The sequence below is a fragment of the Orycteropus afer genome, unplaced genomic scaffold (genome assembly GCF_000298275.1).
Source record: "Orycteropus afer afer isolate SDZICR_OR568_19922 unplaced genomic scaffold, OryAfe1.0 scaffold00012, whole genome shotgun sequence".
Classification (NCBI taxonomy): domain Eukaryota; kingdom Metazoa; phylum Chordata; class Mammalia; order Tubulidentata; family Orycteropodidae; genus Orycteropus; species Orycteropus afer.
Window position 1 is genome coordinate 23,405,940 of NW_006921599.1, and position 17,782 is coordinate 23,423,721.

At 39.9% G+C, this 17,782-nt stretch overlaps 1 non-coding gene across 1 annotated transcript; it reads left to right on the top strand.

The window, feature by feature from the left end:
• Nucleotides 1-11,026: 11,026 nt before the first annotated feature.
• On the top strand, nt 11,027-11,097 carry TRNAG-UCC. Its single transcript has one exon. It is a non-coding gene; the product is annotated as a tRNA-Gly (tRNA).
• Nucleotides 11,098-17,782: the final 6,685 nt, after the last annotated feature.

A 17,782-nucleotide genomic window follows, 5' to 3' on the forward strand; every position in this document is an offset into this window, starting at 1 on the left:
GTTGGAAAAAGATATATCGAGCAAATGGCAACTGTAAGAGAGCAGGAGTGGCAATATTAATTTCTCATCAAATTGGTTTTAAGACAAAAACCACCATATGAGACAAGGAAGGACATTATATAATGATTAAAGGATCAATTGAACATGAAGATATAACCATAATAAACATCTATGGACCCAATGAAAGAGCTCCAAAATACAGAGTACATCAACTCTGAACTTGAAGTTTCTTACTGTTGTTATCCCAGCACAATCAATGAAGGAGCAATCCCCATGGCAGAGAGCCAGAAGCATACCAAAAACATCTCTCACAATGTAGAGAACCTCTGTAATGTCTGTAGTAACTATCATTTTTTTCCCTGGAGTAGTCTTTGTTCTAATGTGAATAAAGTTAAAGACTCAGGAAAGGAAGTAAGCAGAATTTCTTGTAAAAATTAAATGGAAAAGGATAGCAATGTGGTTCACATTATACATCTGTTGCACAACACCCTGCTAAACTGAATGAAATAGAAGTCTGCTCAGGAGGATGAGATCAGAGATTCTCAGAACCTGTGGTTAGAAACTCAAACCACTTGGTTATTGTTCATATATGTACATCAGTTCATACATGTTAACTGCACAGAAGGTGGCATAGCAAGAGCTACACAAGTGTTGATTGTTGTCATGACTTGAACTGTGTCTCTAAATGATATGTTCAGGTTGTAAGCCCTAGTACCTGGGACTGTGAGCTCATCTGAAAACATAGTCTTTGCAGATGGAATGAGGTCATTAGTAGGTCTTTGTAGATGTAATGAAGAGTATACATCTGTGGTAGTTAAGGTTATGGTTCAACTTGGCTGGGCCAGGTTCTGAGTGGCTGGGCAGCTGGATGGAGTTATTCCCCCTGATTAGCCTGATCATCAACTCCGTGGTGGAATCTACTGGAGCAGCTGAGTCGCTGCCTTAGGGGCATAGTCTGCTTCCAGTATAAAAGAAGAAGCATTGAGAAAGGTTTGCAGATTTTGGCATGCTTGGCCCCTGCATGTAGCTGAGTCATTGTTCAGCAGCCTGCCATGGTGTCTGCCAACCTTGGGACTCTTAGTGGACTTGAACCAATAGCCTGCTGCATGGTTTGGTAATATGGGGACTGTGATGTTTCACTTGTCAACTTTGGGTTTGTCACCCTCAGCAGCCAGCAGCTGCTCGAATGAAGAAAGCCTCCATGAGAAAGAAGCAGAGGTGAAGCCAAGGAGGAGGGCCCTTCACTCAGCCCCTGGAGCTGGGACTTTGAACTCAGACTGAAGTATAAGAGAAGAAACTTCTGTTCATTAAAGCCACCCATTTGTGGTATCTTCTGTTAGAGTGGCAATAGGTAACCAAAACAAAACCAGAAAACGAAACCCACTTCCACAGAGTCCATTCAAATTCATAGTCACCTACAGGACAGGGTAGAAATGCCCCTATAGAGTTTCTAAGGTTGTAAATCTACCACCAAAAAAAAAAAACAAAAAAAAAAAAACACAACAAAAAAGGAACTTTTCATTATGATTTGGGCAAAAGTTTACAGAGTGAGTCCGTTTTCCATTCAACAGTTCATACACATCTTGTTTCATGACATTGACTACAATTCGCACAATGTAGCAGCTCTCTTCTCCCTTCCTCCTTCTGTTCATTTCCATTCACCTTCTACCCCTTCCTGTCTTCTGAGCTTCATCCCTGGGCAAATGCTGCCCTTTTGATCTTGTATAGTTGATTGTTCTAGGGCGTGCATATCTCTTTGGTGTTATTGTTCACCTTATAGACCAGTCTATTTTTGTTGTTGTTGTTAATTGTATTGTGTTTTGGGTGCAAGTTACAAAGCAAATTTGTTTTACATTCAACAATTCATGCACATTTGATTTCACACCCCAATTACCATCCCCAACCATAAAAAAAACTCTCCTCCCTTCTCCTCCCTGTGACCACCCTGTCCCTGTGCCCTTCTTAACTATGCATTCCTGTCTTTCCAGCTTTCCCTCCATGTGAATGTTGCCTCTCTGGTGTCTCATGGCTGATTGATCTCAGGGGTGCATCTTCCTAGGGTAGTGGGTGTATTGCCCTGGGGTAGGTGTTCTGCATGTAGGTCTTTCTACTGTTGGGCTGAGAGCCAACCCATGGGCATTAGTCCTTTTCTAGGCCTAAAGGGTAACCCAGGGCCATCGTCTCGGGGGCTCCACCAGACTCTGTTGACCCATAATTCTGATCATTTTTGTTTTTGAATTTTGTTCCACATTTTTCCTCCCACTCTATCCAGGATCTCCAGTTTTGATCCTTTTCCAAGTGGTTGACATTGGCAGCCAGGCACCATCCATTTCTTCTGGTGTCAGGGTCATGTAGTCTGTCTACTGTTTGACTGAAGTTGAGCCACAGGGGGTGAGTTCAGTTCCAAGCTTGAAGGATGACTTAGGGCCATAGTCTTGGGGGTTAAGGTTTTAAACTTTCACGAAGGCAGACTGCCACAACTTTCTCCTGTGCAGGAGCTGGTGGGTTCACACGGTAGACAGTTAGGAGGCAAGCACTTAATGATTGCACCACCAGAGCTTGGGACATACAGGAGTAGGGAGTCCTAATCCCACATGGTTGTTGTCATTATGAGAAGAGACACCAAGGGACACACAGAAGAGAACAGGCCAGCTGAAGATGGAGGGAGGGATTTCAGTTTTGCTAAGAAACATCAACTTGGCTTAGAAAGACTCTCATGAGCACATTTCAATGACTTCACACTAAGTCCTGGCCCTGCATCCATCTTTAGGTTCAAGAGAAAGTGGCTGACAAAGGCGGAGAGTGATGGCTGGAACAGCCAGCAAGAATTGGTTTTATATAGAAACAAAGATAATTACTGCTTACCAGAGGTCGGAGGGAGGGAGAAAGGGGAAGCTTTTGTTTGCAGGGCATAGAGTTTATGGTAATGATGGTGGAATGTTTTGGAAATGGATAGCAATAATGGTGCTATGACAGGAAAAATGTCATTAATGTCCGTGACCTATCAATGTGGAAGTGGTTATGTTGGTGAATGTCATGGCGTGTATTTTTTCACCACAATAAAAGTAAAAAAAAAAAAAAGACTTAGCAGAGTGGTCATTGCAGAGGTTCTTGAGTAACTATCCCTGTTGCCTCCTCCATTCTATGGTGTCCCCTCCATGTTGTTGTTGCTGTTATTAGTTGCCCTGAGTTGCCCCTGTCTCATGGTGCCCACTGCACAACTGAAGAAAATGCTACCCAGTCCAGTGCCATCCCCTTGACTGGCTGTGGATCAGACCGTTGTGATACACAGAATTTTCATTGGCTTATTTTCAGAAGTAGATCTCCAGGCTTTCTTCCTAGTTAGTGGTAGTTGGGAAGCCCTGCTGCAACCTGTTCCTTGTCACAGCAACATGAAAGCCCCACCATAGATGTGTGGTAGCTGCACATGAGATGCATTAGTCAGGAATTGAACACACGTCTGCCACATGGGAGGTGAGAATTCTACCATTTATCCACCAATGTCTTCCATAGGCTAGGGCAAATTTCAGTTATGGAACATTATCTTCCAGTTCATACTCATTTGTAAACCACTCTTGCATCTGAAACTGTTTATGCAGCAACCACAGACAGCAGCAACAAAAACTGGGCTAGGGAACAAATAGGCAGATTCTTGCATTGAGTTTGTTGCTACACATTTTTGAAGTGAGCCAAAATCATCAGGTGTAAATTTTGGTTGGCGATCTCATTCCTTTTGGAAAGGAAGCATATATTTTTTTTTTTTTTTAAGGAGGCTGTGGCTCCTACTGGCTGTGGCCCAGTATCTGGGGGTAACTGTAAGCTTTATGGCTTTGCCTTCATGTATGTTTAAGCAGCAGCCTAGTCTAGCATGAGGCAGATTTTTCCTCCACTTGTTTTATTCTAAATAGTCTGCAAAAGCTTCTGTGGAACACAAAGTCTGCAGCTTTGATCCCACAAACTTATCAAGTACTGACATTACCATGAAAAACTGCAGCTAGGACCAGCTTGAGCCACTTTTAAAATTCTTATTTAAATTCAAATTCCCCATAATCTTAATAGGCTAGCAATAAAGGGAAAGCAAGAAAGGAACAGGAGAAGCTTCTCATGTCCCCACAAGGCTCTCGGATCAATTGGACACATCCAGGCAGCAGGGAAAGAGGGGAAATCCCTAGGAAATAGGAAACATGTTCAATGTGTGCTGTATGTCTCCTAACTCTAGGGTTTCAGACTGACACTTCATTCTGATAAACAGGCAACATGGTTTTTTAAGGCATCCATAAGCTCTGAAAATCTGACAAAATTAACTAGAAATCTCTAAATAATAGGATGTCTGACAGAATTGCTGAATTTCAGGAGAATTATTTTTGTCCAAATATAGAAATAAAAAGCTTGATGTGGTGGGCTGTGTTGTGGAGGAAGTATTGATATTTGTTTAGTTTTATTTTGTGGGCATACCTAAAATATGTTGCAGGGCCTTCTTTTCCATTCCTCTATCTACACCCTCCTTCAAATTCACATTCAAAAACCTCCCTTCATTCTTAGTAATTTGAGGACTTTGATGTAAATTAGAGTTATGGGGAAGTATTTGGAATGTACCTAAGGTTGACAGCATGGGTGGTGCAAACTATTTGCAGTCAACTACCACAGGGTTTGGAGGCTGCTTTTGCTTGGGTGTGGCTCTAGATTATGGCTGGGCCTGAGATAGGTAGGTGAAGATGGGTTAGGAACAACTAACAGAGACAAACTTCTCTGTCAGTTTGTCATCCTGTGGTGGTTTACATTTTGCTTTGAGGCTGGAGTCTATGTCACCTTGCTGCAAAATGCCAGCAGGGTTAACCATGGTGGAGAGCTTTCAGCAGAGCTTCTGGGCTTAGACAGACTCAGAAGAAGGAAGGGGGCATCCACTTCTCCAACAATTGGCCAGTGAAATCTTATAAATAACAGTGAAATACTGTCTGACATATACTGGAATATTTATGAACATCCCTGAAACATTGTCTGGCATAGTGCCAGAAGATGAGCCCATCAGGTTGGAAGGCACTCAAAATTTGACTGGGGAAAAGCTGACTCCTCAGAGTAGAGATGACCTTAACGATTTGGAGAGAGTAAAGCTTTCAGGACATCCATTGGTTGATGTGGCATGACTCAAAATGAGTAGAAACAGATACATACATCCATTAATAATTGGAGCATGGAATGTACAAAGGATGAATCTAGGAAAATTGGAAGATTTCAAAATGAAATGGAACACATAAAGATCAATATCTTAAGCATTAGTGAGTTGAAATGGACTGGTTTTGGCCATTTTGCATCAGACATCCATATGATCAGTTATGCTGGGAATGACAAATTGAAGAGGAATGGTGTGGCATTCATTGCCACAAAGACTGTTTTCAAGATCTTTCCTGAAGTACAATGCTGTCAGTAATAGGATAATATTCATATGTTTACAAGGAAGACCAGATAATACTACTATTATCCAAATTTATGCACAAATCACCAAAGCCAAAAATGCGGATATTAAGATTCCTACCAACTTCTACAGTCTGAAATTGATCAAACATGCAATCAAAATGTGTTGATTATCACTGGTGACTGGAATGCAAAAGTTGGAAACAAAGAAGAGTTACTAGAAGTTGGAAAATATGGCCTTGGTGATAGAAATGACAATGGAGATCGCATGATAGAATTTTGGAAGTCCAACTACTTATTCATTACAAATACCTTTTTTCAACAACATGAGTGATAACTATACACATGGACACTACCAGATAGAATACACAGGAATCAGATTGACTACGTCTGTGGCAAGAGGCAATGGAGAAGTTCAGTACTTTAGCCATAACAAGGCCAGGAGCTAACTGAGGAACAGAGCATCAAATGCTCACATGTAAATTCAAGTTGAAGTTGAAGACAATTAAAACAACTCCATAAAAGCCAAAATATGACCTTGATAATATCCCTCCTGAATTTAGAGACCATTTAAAGAATAGATTTGATGCACCGAACACCAATGATCAAAAACCAGAGGAATTGTGGAAAACATCAAGAACATCATCCATGGAGAAAGTAAGAGGTCATCAAAAAGAAAAGAAAAGAAGAAGAGACCAAAATGGATGACATAAGAGACTCTGAAAGTTGCCCTTGAGCAGAGAGTAGCTAAAGCAAATGGAAGAAATGGCAAGATAAAACAGCTAAACTGAAGCTTTCAAAGAGCAGCTCAAGCAGACAAAGCCAATGACTATAATGAAATGTGCTAAGACGTGAAGTTAGAAAATAAAAAGAGAAGAACACACTAAGCATTTCTCAAGCTGAAAGAACTGAGGGAAAAATATAAGCTTCAAATTACAATATTGAAAGATCCAATGGGCAAAATAGTGAATGATGCAGGAAACACCAAAAGAATATGGAAGGAATACACAGAGTCACTGTACCAAAAAGAATTGGTTGATGTTCATCCACTTAAGAAGGTGGCATATGATCAAGAACTAATGGTATTGAAGTTGAAGGTGCACTGAAGGAATTGGTGAAGAATAAAGCTCCAGGAACATCATTGAGATGTTTCAACAAACAAATGTCCCACTGGAGGCACTAACTTGGTTATGCCAAGAGATTTGGAAGACAGCTACCTGGCCAACTGACTGAAAGAGATCCATATTTGTACCCATTCCAAAGAAAGGTGAACCCACAGAATATGGAAATTATAAAACAATATCTTTAATATCACATACAAATACAATCTTACTGAAGATAATTCAAAACTGGTTACAGCAGTATATTGACAGAGAGCTTCCAGAAATGCAAGTTGGATTCAGAAGAGGATGTGGAACAAGGGACATCATTGCTAATGTCAGATGGATCTTGGCTAAAAGCAAAGAATACCAGAAAGGTGTTTACATATCTTTTATTGACTATGCAAAAACATTTGATTGTGTGGATCATAACAAACTATGGGTAACATTAAGAAGAATGGGGATTCCAGAAGACCTGATTATACTCATGAGGAACCTATACATAGATCAGGAGACTGTTGTTAGAACAAGGGGATACTGCATGGTTCAAAATCAAGAAGGGGGTGTATCAGTGTTGTATTCTTTACCATACTTATTCAACTTTTATGCTGAGCAAATAATCTGAGAAGCTGGATTATATGAAGAAGAACATGGCATCAGGATTGGAGGAAGACTCATTAACAACCTGTGATATGTAGATGGCACAACTTTGCTTGCTGAAAGTGAGGATGACTTGAAGCACTTACTGATGAAGATTAAAGACTCCACTCTCCAGTATGGATTGCACCTCAATATAAAGAAAACAAAATCCTCACAACTGGTCCAATAAGCATCTTCACAATAGATGGAGAAAAGATTGAATTCATCAAAGATTTCATATTACTTGGCTTTACAATCAACACCAACTGATGCATCAGTCAAGACATCAAATGATGTATTACATTGGGCAAATCATCTTTCAAGTGATGAAGAGCAAAAATGTCTCCTTGAAGACTAAGGTGAGCCTAACCCAAGCCATGATATTTTCAATTGCTTCTTATGCATGTGAGAGCTGAATGATGAATAAGGAAGACAGAAGAAGAGTTGATGCTTTTGAGTTATGGTGTTGGAGAAGAATGCTAAGAGTACCATGGTCTGCTAAAAGGACTAACAAATCTATCCTGGATGAAATGCAGTCAGAATGCACTTTGGAAGTGAGAATGGGCAGACTTCGTCTCACCTACTTTGGTCATGTTGTCAGAAGGAACCACTCCCTGGAGAAGGATATCATGCTTGGTAAAATGGAGGTTGAACAAAGAAGAGGAAAGCCCACAACAAGAAGGATAGACATAATGGCTGCAATGATGTGTTCAGATCTATCAAGGATCATGAGGCTAGCACAGAACCAGACAGTGTTTCATTTTGTGCATAGGGTTCCTATGACTCAAAGATGACTCAATGGCACCTAACAACAACAACAACAACAACAACAATTCTAAACACTGGTGGTTCAAACTCATCCAGTGGTGCTGTGGAAGAAAGGCCTGGCTATCTACTTCCGTAAAAATTACAGCCAAGAAAATCCTACGTATCAGTTATATTATGTAACACATATGGAGTCACTATGAGTTGGAATAGACTTGAAGGCAATGGTTTTTTTAACAGCAAATTCATACTTGTATGAGAATGTTGTAGAGGAAATAAGAAATCTTTTTCTGTTTTTCATCACTGGTCCCACAGAAGTGAGTCTGACCTCCCACTTGTCTTTGTTACACAAGTAGTTTTGCCTTGAGCTCCCTTCCCGTCTTCCACTCAACTCTGGTGACTTTGGTGATTCTGTGTTATGGATTGAATTGTATCCCCTCAAAATACATGTGGAATTCCTGGCAATTTTTACCTGTGGAAGTGATCCTGTTTGGAAGCAAGAGCTTACTTTTGTTATGTTAATGAGGTCATATTAGCATAGAGTGGGTCCTAAAGATAATCACTTTTGAGTTATAAGAAAACCAGAACAGACACAGAGACACATACACTAGGATGATAGATGACATGTGAGGATTGTCTACGAGCCAAGGATCACCAAAGGTTGCTGGCAAACACTATAAACTAGTACATATGGTTGAGACCCTGATATGGACTTACAGCTTTCAGAATTTTTAAGAAATACATTTCTGTTCTTCAAAGCCATCCATTTGTGGCATTCCTATTATGGTAGTCATGGGAAACTAAGACACTGTGTTTGTACTATGCTGCTTCTCACTTAACCTCTCAAGTCTATTCTTGAGCTTGTCTCCACAATGTACTCCAGCCTTTAGGAGTCTTCTTTTTATCTACGCTCATGAATCTCTCCAATGAGATTGAGGGTAACAGTCCATTCCCCTCCCATTCATTTCATACTCTACTTCTGGGGTAATGATATAGAGTAGACTCTTGGTCAAAGATCTCATTTTTCCAGGAGAAAAGTTGGCAAAGTACAGGGTATGAATGAGTTAACTTTATCATTAATCTTTAGGATAATCAAGAGACCCACCACGGTTTTCTAAGTTGCAACTCATTTTCATATCAGAAGAAATACATATGATGTAAGACACTGGTTACTATGATTCTACAGTCTAATGTTTCTTGAAATTATTCTTTTCTTCTTATTTTCATGTCCTCTTCCTTAGATGGGGCCTTTAATCTTTGTCACAAGTAATCTCTTAGTCCCTTTGCTGCCTGTTCTTGTTCTTTTCTTGCTGCCACCAAGAGATAATGTAAAAAATGTCAACAAACAAGACTGAGAAGTCTCTCTTGATCCACTGTTTAAAACATTTTGTGGTCTATCCAGCATTTACATCTGTATTTCTTTAGGGCCAGGGAATCAAAAGCTTCAGCAAACAGATAAATGGTCAAATAGGATTAAGGAAAGCTGCATAATGTAACCTCCTCTTGGAGACTCCAAATACATTAAAAATTCAGAGTTTTAATGGCTCTGAAGAATCTTGCTTTAAAGAAATTTATTCAATCCAAAATTTTCTTAATGTATTTATTTGGTCATGGAGCTACTTTTGCCAAGGTTTACCTATTAAGTATCTATAGGACTAGGAGCTTGGTGACATAATGCCTAAGGCATTTGACTATTAACCAAAAGGCCAGCAGTTCAAACCCAACAGCCACTGCTCAGAAGGAAGATGGGCAATCTATTCCCATAGAGATACCACCTATGAAACCGAGGGAGGGGTCGTTGTGAGTCAAGATTGACTCGACGGCAGTGAGGTTTTTTTTTTTTTTTTTTTGAGAGTTTCTACAGAAACATTTTGAATAATGCTTTTAGGATTAAAAAACAAATGCTTAACTTTAGCAGTGGATGCATCAAAATATGGTATTTTCTACTTGCCTATCCATCCTCATTTTCTACCCCTTGATGCCTTGCCCTTTTATATACCGACGGAACAAAGTCCACACCAGTGTTGCATTCCTCTCTGCCTTTCTGTTTGCCCACTCCTCTGTTTTCCTGCCTCTTGTCCATCTGATATATGTTTTACTCATCTTTCTAAACCCAGAAGACATATGCTATACCTAGCTCCACAGAAAATTCTTCTCAACTCTTGCATAATAGAGCTAACCACTCCCTCCTTAGTTCTACTACTAAGCCTTTTTCACATTTTTTTTGCACTCATCACATTGTTGTTATTGCTAGCTGCCATTGAGTCACCTCCTGAGTTATGGCAACCCCATGCCAAACTGAGTGAAAAGCAGCTTAGTCCTGTGACATTCCATGAGTGGTTGTAGAACAGACCTTTATGTTGCATAGGATTGTCATTGGCTGATTTTCAGAAGTAGATCACCTGGCCTACCTAGTCCATCTTTGGAAGCTCTGCTAAAACCTGGTCAGCATTATAGCAACGTGTAAGCCATCACTGACAGTCAAGTGAGGGCAGGTGATTTGATGTGAGTCTCCTGTACGAAAGACCACCATACTCATCATGTTGTTGTTGTTGTTGTTATGTGCCGTCGAGTCGGCCCCGACTCATAGCGACCCCTCCTTGGGTTTCCGAGGCAGTATCACTACGGAAGTAGGATTGCCCAACCTTCCTTCCGAGGAGTGGCTGGTGGGTTTGAACCGCCAGCCATCTGGTTAGCAGGCAAGTGTCTTAGCCACTATGCTACCAGAGCTCCCATACTCATCATACTCTTTTATAATTGTGTTTGTGGGTCTACTGCATTGAAAGAGTTAAGTCTTGATGAAAGGGGTAGACTCTTTATATACAGTTCATAGAATCATACCTAGAGTATGGTAGGAGCTTAATATGTGATTATAGAAAAAAATGAATGTTCAAATACCATATAATGGTAACATTATTATTCCAGCCTCCTGTTGGTTTAAACCAAACCTACTGCCAATGAACCAATTCCAACTCTTAGCAACTCTTTAGGGCAGAGTAGTAGTACTGCCCCATAGGGTTTCCAAAGCTGTAAATCTTTATGGAAGCAAACTGCCTCATCTTCCTCCCACAGAGTGGCTGGTGGGTTTGGATATCTTAAATTTGATAAGTGCATTGGTGTTTCAGTGGTAGAAATCTCCCCTTCCATGAGAGAGACCTAGGTTTGATTCCTGGCTAATGCACCTCATGAGCAGCCACTGCCGTCTGTCTGTGGAGGCTTGTGTGTTGCTATAATGCTGAACAGGTTTCAGCAGCACTTCCAGACTGAGATAAACTAGTAAGAAAGGCCTGGAGACTGATTTCAAGAACAGCTAATGAGAACCTGTAATGGTCTAATCTGTAAGTGATCATAGGGATGGCATAACACCAGATAGTATTTTGTTCCATTGTGCGTGGGGTGGGACAGCTATCAACAGCAATGAATTTGATACACATATGCATCAAGAAAAAAAAAAAAAGCAAAAATGTTCCCATATGAAAATTTTATACACACACACACACACATATGGGGTCACCATGAGTCAGTTGCCATGAATAGGAATCAACTTGATGCTCCATGGTAACAGTTTGGTTTTGGTTTACATATGTATGTATTTGTGTGTATATAAACATATATATATAGCTTGCATATCTACAAGGGATACACTCACATACACACACACACATATACAAGCACATACATACCCTCACGCCTCACAGATATTATTCCTCTGAGCCGTAAAACACAGCTATTGAATAAAGGAGCAAGAAATACAGGAAGAGAAGCTTTTACCAAGTGCATAGAAACACATCAATCGTCTTAGAAAACACCTTGGGAGTTTTAATCTTTACACATAACCTTAGCTTCTAAGGTCTCATCCAAACAACAGACCGACAGCAGCCTGCACAGAGCTCCATTTATCTACTTGGGCCAAGCTGACCCCTCTGGAAATCGAACATTGCTACAGATATTGATTCAGACACATGGACACTGGCAGTGCTCCCTTTGTGTGAAATTTACAGAGGAGCATGTTAGAGAGAGTTCTCCAGTGCAGAGGCATCCATGAGGCTGCTGCTCCCCTCAGAGGGAGAATTAGAATGAAATCTTTGGCCCCTTCGCTACTGACCAAGAAACAGCACTGTGTGCCTCAACTCTTATGCTGGGTGCAGATTTGCTTTCCTTTTGTGCAGTCTTGCTGTGACCCTTATTGTAATGTGACCCGCTAGCCATGACCTTCACATGCTGCAGTGAGGCTCTGTTCTCCCTCTGCTCTGTCTCTCTGGCCTTAAGCTATAGTGCACTCACGAAGCACGAGACTCCCTTTTTAAAAAATCGAACTGAAAGGAGTTTTGTTTGCCTTCTGGCCCTCAAACACCGAAGCACTGTTGTACTCCTTGAAATTGTAAATTATGTCTGTTTAAGAAAATGTCAGTGTTTTTTAAAACAGAATAACAGTGCTGGAAAAGACTTGCCTGTGCTATTTGTTACCAAAGTTTCATGCAAGAAAAATGATGCATTCATCATTATGAGCACAGTCAAGGGGTCTAATGACTTGGGCACAATGCTGCTTCAGTTCTTTTAAGTAACACGATGGATTTTTCTCTCTCTCTCTCTTCAGCAAGTTATCTGAGTAATGTAAAAGCTCATAAAGTGAGATCCAGGAAGGCACTGTCAATAAGACACTATACTCAACAACAATTAAAACGTAAAACACATCTCGTATAATTAAATTGATTTTTTTTTTCCAGGACTATTTCAGGTAATGATTGCTTTCGTTGTCTAAAATAGCATTTATGAGGTTCAGGGAGGATAAGATCTGTTGTTACATTCAGACATCATTTGTTGTTTCTTCACCATTCAATTTTTAAATAGGCCAATAGGATGATTTTTTAGCAGAGAAGGGTAAATAGCTATGGATAATCTTTATAATCAATGTAGAATCACTAGTCCGGTAAATGTAGTATTTAGCTACATAGAATTTCAAGCTGCAAGTGGACTCACAGGTATAGAAGGCAAGAGTGAAGGTCTGAGCCCAAAGAACCAGGCCTCTAATTTTGGGGGGTTTCCTGAACAGTTGGGAGGCTGAGCAAGTCTCTTCATTTAGTCTTGTTTTCTTGGGTTTAATCCAAGTATCACCTAGTTGTTTCTCCTTGTCTAGAATAGGTCAGTATCTGTAAGCAAGAAATTTTACTTTTTGTAATAAAAATTGCTTTTTAATATTTTAATACTGTTTTTTAATAAATTCTATAACTTCCCCAAAAAAGCACAGTCTTTTTTTTTTTTTTTGACCCTTGGATAACTACACTAAATAGAAATATTTACCTAAACTTACCTTACTTGGCTTCCATTCATGTTAAACAGCTGTTGGAATGAATGGAAAGGATCTTGCCTGACTTTCTAGTAATAACCTTTTTTTTTTTTTTTCCTTTTCCCTGATGGTTTGAAAGCATTTATAGTAGATTAATGGGAGTGGCTGTTTTTCTCCTAAATATCACTGGGTTTAATGGGTGCAGTGGTTAAATGCTCAGCTGCTAATAGAAAGAAAGGTTGGTGGTTTGAACCATCAACTGCTCCAAGGAAGAAATATGTGGCAGTCTGCTTCTGTAAAGTTTAGAGCCCTAGAGACTCTATGGGGCAATTCTATTCTGTCCTATATGGTCGCTATGCATTAGGATTGACTTGACAACAATGGGTATTTTAATGGGAACAGATATATTAAGAGAAGCCCTAGCCATGTGGAAATTACAAAAAAAAAAAAAAAAAAGAGAGAGAGAGAAAGATGTGTTGATATTTTCCTTTATTTTTAAAAGTTAGAAATAACTCAGAAGAGAGCAGACAAGGATTCTGCATAAGTGGGTGGAACATATTTGCTATGAAATATGATGGAATGTTCACTGGGCTATTTCCATGAGAATCAAAATATTCCTGCTCTCATATCCATGTCTCACAGCAATGACCTATTTTTATTTATTTATTTTTTAATGTCACCTTGGTGACTGGTGGTCCAAATTCCTGTTTTACTCCCCTTGGAAATAATTGAGGAGCGCTGGTGGCATAGTGCCTAAGGCATTTGACTACTAACCAGAAAGCTGTCAGTTCAAAGCCACCATCCACTCCTCAGAAGGAAGATTGGGCAATCTACTACCCTAGAGATACCACATCAGAAACCCAAGGAAGGGTCACTATGAATCAGATCGGACTCGATGGTAGTGAGTTTTTTGTTTGTTTGGTTTTTTTTTTTTTTTAGAAATAATGGTCCTAGGCTGTGACTACACTCACAGTGTGGCAAAAGCCTGAGCAAAATAAAATGCTCCATTTCCGAGCATTGGAGAGTTGTGTTCCACCTCTGTTCTGGTTACCTAGTGCCACTCTGACAAGAATATATACTACAAATGTGGATGGCCTTAACAAACAGGAGTTTATTCTCTTACATTTTGGAAGCTAGAAGTCTGAGTTCAAAGTGCCAGGCTCTAGGGGCTGTGGGAAACCCTGTGACATTAGCTCTGCCTCTTGCTCCCGGCCCACTGAAGCTAGAGGCATCTCTCCACTCAGGCAGCTGCTAGCTACTGAGGCTCACAAACCCAAAGTCAACTAATGAAAAGGCACAGTCTTGATGTTACCAAACCACACAGCACGCCAGTAATTCAAGTCCGTTGAAAGTTTCAAGGTAGACAGAGCATGGCAGGCTGCTGAACAATGACGACATGGCTACATGCAGAGTTCAAGTGTGCCATAAGCTAGAGACTGTTCCGTGAGGCTTCTCCTTATGTACAGGAAGCAGACCACATCCTTAAAGCAGCTACTCAGCTGCTCACAGATTCCACAATAGAGTTGATTACCAGTCTCATCATAGGGAATATTACATCCAGCTGCCCAGCCACTCAACCAAGCCCAGCCAAGTTGACACACAAACATAACCAAAATACTCCTTCCAGCATTTACTGGGGAAGAGCCTAATGGAATAGAATGGGAAGGAAAATAACCTAATAGAATACTACCTTGACTTTCAAATTAACAAGTGTTACTATGCCTGACTCTTGGTCTTGATCTTTCATTTTGGGAGTCATTTGGCCCTAACTTGGTGATGGAAGAGTGGTGTAATGAAGACAAACTGGAGTGTGGACTACCACCAATTAATAAATGGCATACCCTTAAGCAAGCACCTTAACCTCTTTGAGTCTATATTCTGCAGAATAAAAACAATGATGTTACATGGTCTTGGAATGACAACTATTTCTAATAGTCATAATGCATAGCAAAATGGATGATATTTAATAAAATAAAATTGTGGTTATGTTAGGGAAATGGAATTTTAGGTCACTATGTTCTGTTTTTCCAGATTCCCTCTAATATTTCCTATTCACACATATGCACACATGCATAGCAAATGCCTTTGGGCAGGTCTTTTACTGCCAATAATTCTGTATTTAGTTTCACTCTTCAAATAAATCATCAGACTTTCATTTGAAAAAAAAAAAGTATCTATCATACTATCTCAAGGGTTGCTTTGAAATTCAAATTCAATGATACAGTGAAAGTATTTGGTATCATAGAGACTAATTTATAGATTTGTTGTTAAGTGTGATTAGATCAGTCTCCAATTCATGGAGACCCTATGTGTGCTATGCCATCAGTTAGAGATTAGACCATTGTGATCCATAGGCTTTTCATTGGCTCATTTCTGAAAGCATATCTGGAAGCTCTGCCGAAACCAGTTCAGCATCTTAACATCACACAGCCCCACAGATAGACCAGTCATGATTTTCTTGAACTTCAATGGCCAGGAATCAAACCACTTCATTAATTATTGACTCAGTTTAAGAATGAGAGTTTCCTCAGTCTGACACCGGCTCTACATGGCCATCTGAAGAATATATTTTATCACAAATAAATATTTATTATTACATATACAGTCTGTTTAGGAGCCTTGGTGGCACAATAATTAAGTGTTCAGCTTCTAACCAAAAGGTTGGCAGTTCAAACCCACCAGTAGTTCTGTGGGATAAAAGACTTGACAATCTAGGGCAGCTTTACTCTGTTCTATAGGGGCTCTAAGCTTATGACTGCTAACCAGAAGTCTGGTGGTTTAAATCCACCAGGCACTCCTCAGAAGGATGATTGGGCAATCTACTTCTGTAGGGGTACAGCCTCGGAAACCCTAGGAGAGTTGCTATGAGTCAAATTGACTTGATGGCAGTGAATTTCATTTTTTTGGATAGGGTCTCTATGAGTTGGAATCAACTTGACAGCATACCAACAACAATAGTCTTTTGAAAATGGTAAAATTTTAGTTTCATTTGTTCAATCTGAATTTTCAAATACCTATTAGCATTACTAAGGAGCTCTGATAGCACAATGCCTAAGACATCTGACTGCTAACCAGAAGGTTGGTTCAAACCCACCAGCCACTCCACAGAAGCAAGATTGGGTAATCTACTTCTATAAAGATTTACTGCCTCAGAAACTGAATGGGGGTTGCTATGAGTCAGAACTGACTCAACGGCAAGTTCAAGTTGAAGATGGAGAAAATGAAAACAAGTCTGTGAGAGCCAAAATATGACCTTGATAATATCTCTCCTGAATTTAGAGACCATCTAAAAAATAGATTTGATGCGTTAAACACCAATGAGCAAAAATGAAAGGAATTGTGGGGTGACATCAAGAACATCATGCATGTAGAAAGCAAGAGGTCATTAAAAAGACAAGAAAGGAAATAAAAATTAATGTCAGAAGAGACTGTGAAGCTTACCCTTGAATGGAGAACAGCTAAAGCAAATGGAAGAAATGACAAGATAAAAGAGCTGAACAGACTAAAAAGAGCAGCTCAAGAAGTCAAACTCAATTACTATAATGAATTGTGCATATACCTGGAGTTAGAAAACTAAAAGAGATAAACACTCAGCATTTCTCAAGCTGACGGAACTAAGGAGGGAAGTTCCGGTAAGATGGTGGAATAGGCAGAAAGACAGCATAAACTCTCTTCAACAAAGAAAAGGGGAACCAATTAATACAGATACAGAAGATAATGCTAGACCCCTGAGCTTTGAAGGGAAGGATATAGAAGTGGACTAAACTCCAACGAGCAGAAGAATTTGGATGAATACACCAAACAAGGAGACATAATGGAGCTGTGGTCTGGCAGTGATCCTGATAGCACAGACAGCTTGGATATTGCCGATTGGTGGTAGGACCTAAGAATTAACCTAAAAATCAGCCCTGCTAGCCAGGGACTACATGGAGGATTGCTCTGGTGGCTGGGGAATAAAAAGGGAGCAGTGAAGAGGAAAGTGGGCTGAGCTGTGGACTTTTGCCTGTCTGAAGGGTGCAGCAATTTGAATGTCTACAAGTGGTTTGACCATTTTGGATATTTAAAGGACAGCATTTTCCCAGATTCCAGGAATTTAAGAACAGGTTGTACTTACAGGGAACCACAAGGACATTCTGGATGTGGAGGACTGGAATTCCTGTTGTTATTCTTATATCCCACATCCTCTTGGTGAATGGAGGTGCAGCCATCCCTCACTCCCACCTACTTTCTAGGCCAGCAGGAATTCCATCCCAGTCTGTGTGCTCGGATGGACCCTGAGTGCCCTGCCCTGCCCTGTCCCAATTTATTTATTTTTTCCTTTTTCTTTTTTTAAATTTGTTTGTTCTTGTCTGTTTTAAAACTACTGTTATTATTATTACTTTTGTCCTTTTTATTATTATTCTTTGTTCTTCCCTTCTCAGGTTCTAGTTTTTAGCTTTTTTTCTTTTCCCTTTTCCTGGTTTCTTTTCTTTTCTTTTCTTATTTTTTCCTGTCCTGTGGTTAACACTGTTCCTTGTTTTCTTTTGGCATTTTCCTCATTTTTTTTCATCATTATTCTCCTTCTCTACCTTTTTCTAGT